We start from the raw sequence: 7,114 nt of genomic DNA on the forward strand, positions 1-7,114 counted from the left end.
ACATAAGGTGCTTGATATTGCTTCCTTAGGCAGGTTATTTTTTATATCCCCCAAAAGCATAGAATGGAAAGGAAACTGTTTAGTTGTTGCTGTAATAGCTGGGGGAAAAAGATAAACAGTGAGTCTACTGAGTTACCCCACTACTAATGTAATTAACCAGGCATTGGTACATATTTTATTTCTACTATGTTTGAATATTTGCAATAACACTTCTTATTTTTTTTCTAGAGTATATTTTACTGGAGGAGAACAACCTCAGTTAATTAACTTACAGGGCATTGATTGGAGAAATCATACACATCACTATATACCTTTTCAAAGAGATGAACTGAGTTTTAGAGCAACTAGGTCTTAAATAGCAGTGCTGGTATAAACATGGCATTGTGCTGCTAGGAATGAAACCAATTGTAATCTTTTTAACTAGTCTAAGTCGAATATACAAGATGTTCTTAAGGTTTTTAGGTTAAAAATATCTTCCACAGATGGTAAGGAATAAAAGGGATTTACTCTTACACTTTTTGTGCTTTACTCTCTAATCTTTCATTTATTTTTAAGACCTCAAACACTCTATAAATACAAACTTGTGGCTGACTTCCTAAAAAGTGTTGCTGGGGCCCCTATAATGGAACCAACAGATCAGCTTTAGCTTCCACATATTGGCACAAAATGACTGCAGATTAAATATATCCTCCCAGGATGCCTTTCTTCTAGATTGTGAACTTCCTCAAGATAGAGACTATATCTTTTATATCTGTAGCCCCAAGACATAGCACAGTGCCATGGCACACAACAAATACTGTTGAATGAAAGACTTAACTGAATCAATGAATAAATGAATGAATGAGCTCAGCTGTCTCTTCCCATCCTGTTGCCCCTTTCTCAGGGCAAACTGAAGAAAACATTTAAAATCCATTCATGTTTTGAATATTATTATGAACTCCTAAAGGAATGAACTTAAGCAAAATGGAAGTGCTAAGAAGCAGATATTGGTTTTCTGGTTAACTGATTTTGTCCAGTAATTCCTGTGCAAAAAAATTTAACAAAGACATTAGAGGCAGTATCCAAACTAAATAAATAGATATTTGGGAGGATGCCACAAAGCCTGTTGAATTTCTTAAAAATAAAGGAGTTTGGACTCTTTAAATAGTAAATAAATCCACTATAAAGAAAATACAAAAAATAAAAAAAATTAACACATAGCAGCCATAAAGATTGCTTTTAAGTAATCTTTTTAAAACTCTTCAACAACTTCCCATTGCTCTGAGGATAAGATCCAAAATCTCTAATTTGGACCACAAGCTAATTCATTGATTTGGGCTTCCCTGGTGGCTTAGACTGTAAAGAATCTGCTTGCAATGTGGGAGACATGGGTTCAATCCTTGGGTTGGGAAGATCCCCTGGAGGAGGGGATGGCAACCCACTCAGTTGGATACAACTGAGCAACTAAGCACAGCACAGCAATTCATTGATTCAGTCCAGAAATACTGATGAATGTCTATTATGTATTTCAGGCTTGGAAAATACAGTGGTGAAGGAGTTGGGCTAAGCCTCAGTTCCCACAGAACTTTATACTGGGAGTGGGCCAGTGGGAAGACTGACAGACTATAAACATAGAAATACAATCAGTAAACATCATAAGCAAATAGACAAGATAAATTCCAGTGTGATGAGTGCTATGAAGAAAACAGAATGATTTTCTAGAGAAAACAAGCTATTCTTTCAGTTTCCTAGTCTCTATTTTCTGACCCCAGGTAATTGGTATAGGTTATTCACTCCCTCGGGGCTCCTCCCTTACCGTCCTTCCCTCTTTAACCATCATTTTTCCTTCAGCTCAAGTCGGAGCTAAAAATGGCAACTTTTCTGGGTTAAATGTTTCTTTTACATATCCCTCCTATTGTACCCATATCTCCTTTGTAATGTTTATTCAGTTCATTTCAGTCACTCAGTCGTGTCCAACTCTTTGCGACCCCATGAATCGCAGCGTCAGGCCTCCCTGTCCATCACCAACTCCCGGAGTTCACTCAGACTCACGTCCATCAAGTCAGTGATGCCATCCAGCCATCTCATCCTCTGTCGTCCCCTTCTCCTCCTGCCCTCAATCCCTCCCAGCATCAGAGTCTTTTCCAGTGAGTCAACTCTTCGCATGAGGTGGCCAAAATACTGGAGTTTCAGCTTTAGCATCATTCCTTCCAAAGAAATCCCAGGGCTGATCTCCTTCAGAATGGACTGGTCGGATCTCCTTGCAGTCCAAGGGACTCTCAAGAGTCTTCTCCAACACCACAGTTCAAAAGCATTAATTCTTCGGTGCTCAGCCTTCTTCACAGTCCAACTCTCACATCCATACATGACCACAGGATAAACCATAGCCTTGACTAGACGGACCTTTGTTGGCAAAGTAATGTCTCTGCTTTTGAATATGCTATCTAGGTTGGTCATAACTTTCCTTCCAAGGAGTAAGCGTCTTTTGATTTCATGGCTGAAGTCACCATCTGCAGTGATTTTGGAGCCCCCAAAAATAAAATCTGACACTGTTTCCACCCTTTCCCCATCTATTTCCCATTAAGTGATGGGACCAGATGCCACGATCTTCATTTTCTGAATGCTGAGCTTTAAGCCAACTTTTTCACTCTCCACTTTTACTTTCATCAAGAGGCTTTTTAGTTCCTCTTCACTTTCTGCCATAAGGGTGGTGTCACCTGCATATCTGAAGTTATTGATATTTCTCCCGGCAATCTTGATTCCAGCTTGTGTTTCTTCCAATCCAGCGTTTCTCATGATGTATTCTGCATATAAGTTAAATAAGCAGGGTGACAATATACAGCCTTGACGTACTCCTTTTCCTATTTGGAACCAGTCTGTTGTTCCATGTCCAGTTCTAACTGTTGCTTCCTGACCTGCATACAGATTTCTCAAGAGGCAGGTCAGGTGGTCTGGTATTCCCATCTCTTTCAGAATTTTTCACAGTTTATTGTGATCCACACAGTCAAGGGCTTTGGCATAGTCAATAAAGCAGAAATAGATGTTTTTCTGGAACTTTCATTACATTTATAAGTATTTGGTCAATGTCAGTCTTGCCACAAGGGCAGGGACTTGTGGTTTGTCATTCACTGATCTATTCCCAGCCACCATTTTATATCTGGGAAATATAGCAGATGGTCAGTCTACCATAGACGATCATCATATAGTAGATGATCAATACATTTTGCTGAATAAATGAACAGAAGGAAAATTGTAATATTCTTTTATTTTTCTCTGTTAAGGAAGTGATAAAAATTATGTGAACATCACACAAATGTAAAAAACACATGAGAGAGATGTAATTAGGCTGAAGAGAAACTCAATAAGAATTATTCAGTGGTTGCTTCCTTGGGTTCTAGTGTGGCACTGAACGCCATCATGGGATAAACTGTTTTGAGAATTCATTTCCTAGATGTTGGAAGTAAGCACTCTATGGCTTATAAAAACTTGAAAGAATACACAGGGGAAAGAGAAGAAAGAAAGAAAGAAGAGAGTAGACTTGTTGAAACATGGAAGGAATAAGTAGTTGGGGAGATATTCATTTTTGTTTTTTTTCCAGATTCAAACAGACTTTTCTTTCAAAATAAAAATTGCCCCTCTCCCAATACCAAGTAAGATATGCATATTGTAAATATTCAAGACAAAACAGAAAGAGGTAAAGAAGTCAAAATGACTAAGAATCCTTTCATTTTATTTGCATGCATACTCTAGACTTTTTTCTATGTATATATACAGGTATCTTAATATAAAAATACAATATGTACTATTTTACAGATTCAGATCAGATGAGATCAGTTGCTCAGTCGTGTCCGACTCTTTGCAACCCCATGAATCGCAGCACGCCAGGCCTCCCTGTCCATCACCAACTCCCGGAGTTCACTCAGACTCACGTCCATCAAGTCAGTGATGCCATCCAGCCATCTCATCCTCTGTCGTCCCCTTCTCCTCCTGCCCCCAATCCCTCCCAGCATCAGAGTCTTTTCCAATGAGTCAACTCTTCGCATGAGGTGGCCAAAGTACTGGAGTTTCAGCTTGAGCATCATTCCTTCCAAAGAAATCCCAGGGCTGATCTCCTTCAGAATGGATTGGTTGGATCTCCTTGCAGTCCAAGGGACTCTCAAGAGTTTTCTCCAACACCACAGTTCAAAAGCATCAATTCTTCGGCGCTCAACCTTCTTCACAGTCCAACTCTCACATCCATACATGACCATAGGAAAAACCATAGCCTTGACTAGACAAAGCTTTGTTGGCAAAGTAATGTCTCTGCTTTTGAATATGCTATCTAGGTTGGTCATAACTTTCCTTCCAAGGAGTAAGCGTCTTTTGATTTCATGGCTGAAGTCACCATCTGCAGTGATTTTGGAGCCCAAAAAATAAAGTCTGACACTGTTTCCACCGTTTCCCCATCTATTTCCCATGAAGTGATGGGACCGGATGCCATGATCTTCGTTTTCTGAATGTTGAGCTTTAAGCCAACTTTTTCACTCTCCACTTTCACTTTCATCAAGAGGCTTTTTAGTTCCTCTTCACTTTCTGCCATAAGGGTGGTGTCATCTGCATATCTGAGGTTATTGATATTTGTCCTGGCAATCTTGATTATATCTTTGCTTCGTCTAGCCCAGCATTTTATAAGATGTACACTGCATATAAGTTAAATAAGCAGAGTGACAATATACAGCCCTTTTGTACTCCTTTTCCAATTTTGAACAGATTGCCTTTCTATTTAAAAACATATTTCCAGATCTATCCATTTTTTTAGCTACTCATTTCTAATAGCTATGTAGTAGTCCATTATGTGGATGTACTGTATTTAACTAATTATTGTTGAATAGTTATTTTTCTGATTTTTCAGTATTTCAATACTATACAATTAATCAAGATTAACATCTTTATATATTTAATAGGTACATTTTTGCAAACTTGTCCACTTATTTTCCTTAAAAATAAATTTCTATATGTGGACTTGTTGGTCAAACAATATGGATGTTGAGGCTTTTGATACATGTTGCCAGATTACCTTAAAATGGCTGTATCAGTTTGTACCAATAGCATACAAGTGTGCCCATTTCATACTATCTTCATCCACACTTAATATTATAAAATGTTTAATCTTTGACATTTTGCTAGGCAAAAAAAGGTATCGTTTTTATTTCTGATTACTCGTGAGGTTGATTACTCACTCTGATTACTATTATTGTTATGTTTATCAGCCAAATGTTTTCTCCTTCTTTGAACTGAATTCATGTCTTTTGCATATTTTTTAATTGGAGCACTTACCTTTAAAAACATTTATAATAGCACTTCATAGACTACAGATCTTCCTCAATTTATGATGGGATTATGTCCCCAAAAAATCCATCCTAAGTAGAAAATATCCTAAGTGGAAAATGCATCTGATGCACATAACCTACCAAACAGCATAGTTTAACCTAGACTACCTCAAACATGCTCAGATAATTTACATTAGCCTACAATTCGGCAAAATCATCTAACAAAAATCTATTTTATCATAAAGTGATGAATATCTCATGTCATTTATTGAATACTGAAATACAGAATGGTTGTGCGGGTACAGAATTGTTACCAGTATCTGGGTTATTAACCCTCAAGATGTGGTTGACTGGGAACTGCAGCTCACTGCTGCTGCCCAGCATTACCAGCATATCACTGCCCAGCATATCGTTAGCCCAGAAAAAGACCAAAATTCAAAATTTGAAGTACTGAATAAGTATCACTTTATACTATCTTACAGTGAAAAAAATTGTTTAAGTCGAACCATTATAAACTGGGCACTGTCTGTAGTAATATTAGCCATACATGCTTATCATATATTTATCATATATGCAGCATTTTTGCCAATTTCCCTTTTTATTATAAACCAGTACTAATCCTTAGCTATCATATTGAAATTCTTTTTCTCAGTGTATCATTTGTCTTTTAATTTTATTAACGTTGTGTGTTGATATTCAGAAGCTTTCATTTATGAAGTTATATTTAACGATAATTCCTTTTGTGGATTTTGTGTCATATTTAGAAAGTCCTTCTACATCCCCAAAGCTATGGACATATACACTTACGTTTTCTACTTCTTTTATGATCTTATATTTTACATTAAGCCATGTTTGTCTGAAGAATATGTCAAGGAGTGGCTAATGTTATTGCCATAATCTCAATATCAAGCTTAACAGCAATTGCTGGCCACTGAAGAATTCACTTTACACTAGGTAAAAGTTCTAGTATATGATTATGTAATATAAGACACAGGCTGAGTAGAGACACAGTATCTAATCCACATTCCCATACTGTCAAAAATGGTAATATTAATATGCTTGAAGGTTGAGCAGGTAAGTATGAGGGATATTGTTGTAACTGCTTGGAATGAAATACATGTCTGGGTGATGAAATGGCCATCATGCTGAGGCTGGCACTCTCTCAAATAATATTTGAGGGCCTACTATGAGCTTGTTGGGGATATAACAGTGAACAAGAGGCTTACTATTAAGGGGGTGGGCGTAAACAAATATTTTCAGATGAATTTCTTTAAAGAAAAGTAAGCTGGGAAGTGGATGTTGTTGGTGTTGGGTTGCTAAGTCGTGTCCAGCTCTTTGAGACCCCATGGACTGGAGCCCACGAGTCCCCCATCCATGAGATTTCCCCAGAAAGAAAACTGGAGTCAGTTGCCATTTCCTTCTCCAGGGGAATGTTCCTGACCCAGGGATGGAACATGTGTCTCCTGCGTCGGCAGGTAGATTCTTTGCCATTAAGCCACCAGGGAAGCCCAGTAAGGGCATGGGGGAAGTTGTAATTTCAGATAGGGTGGTTAGGTAAGTGTTTTCTGGGGAGACGACAATTCAGAAAAGGTTTGGGTGATGAGAGCAAAGATATGAAGAGGAAAATGCCAGCCTAAGTAAAGTTTTAGAGATGGGAACAAGTTTAGAGCATTGGAAGAATACTAAGAAAGCCAGTGTAGCTGGACTGTTACCTGAAAACACAGAAAACAGAAAAATGAGAAAAGAAACGAGATAACACCCTAAAACTGTGGTTGTTTTTCTTAACTGTGAAAACCAGAGTTGTTGCTTGCTAGCTCATACTGTAC

This window comes from Bos javanicus, chromosome X (assembly GCF_032452875.1).
Source record: "Bos javanicus breed banteng chromosome X, ARS-OSU_banteng_1.0, whole genome shotgun sequence".
NCBI classification, from domain to species: Eukaryota; Metazoa; Chordata; class Mammalia; order Artiodactyla; family Bovidae; genus Bos; species Bos javanicus.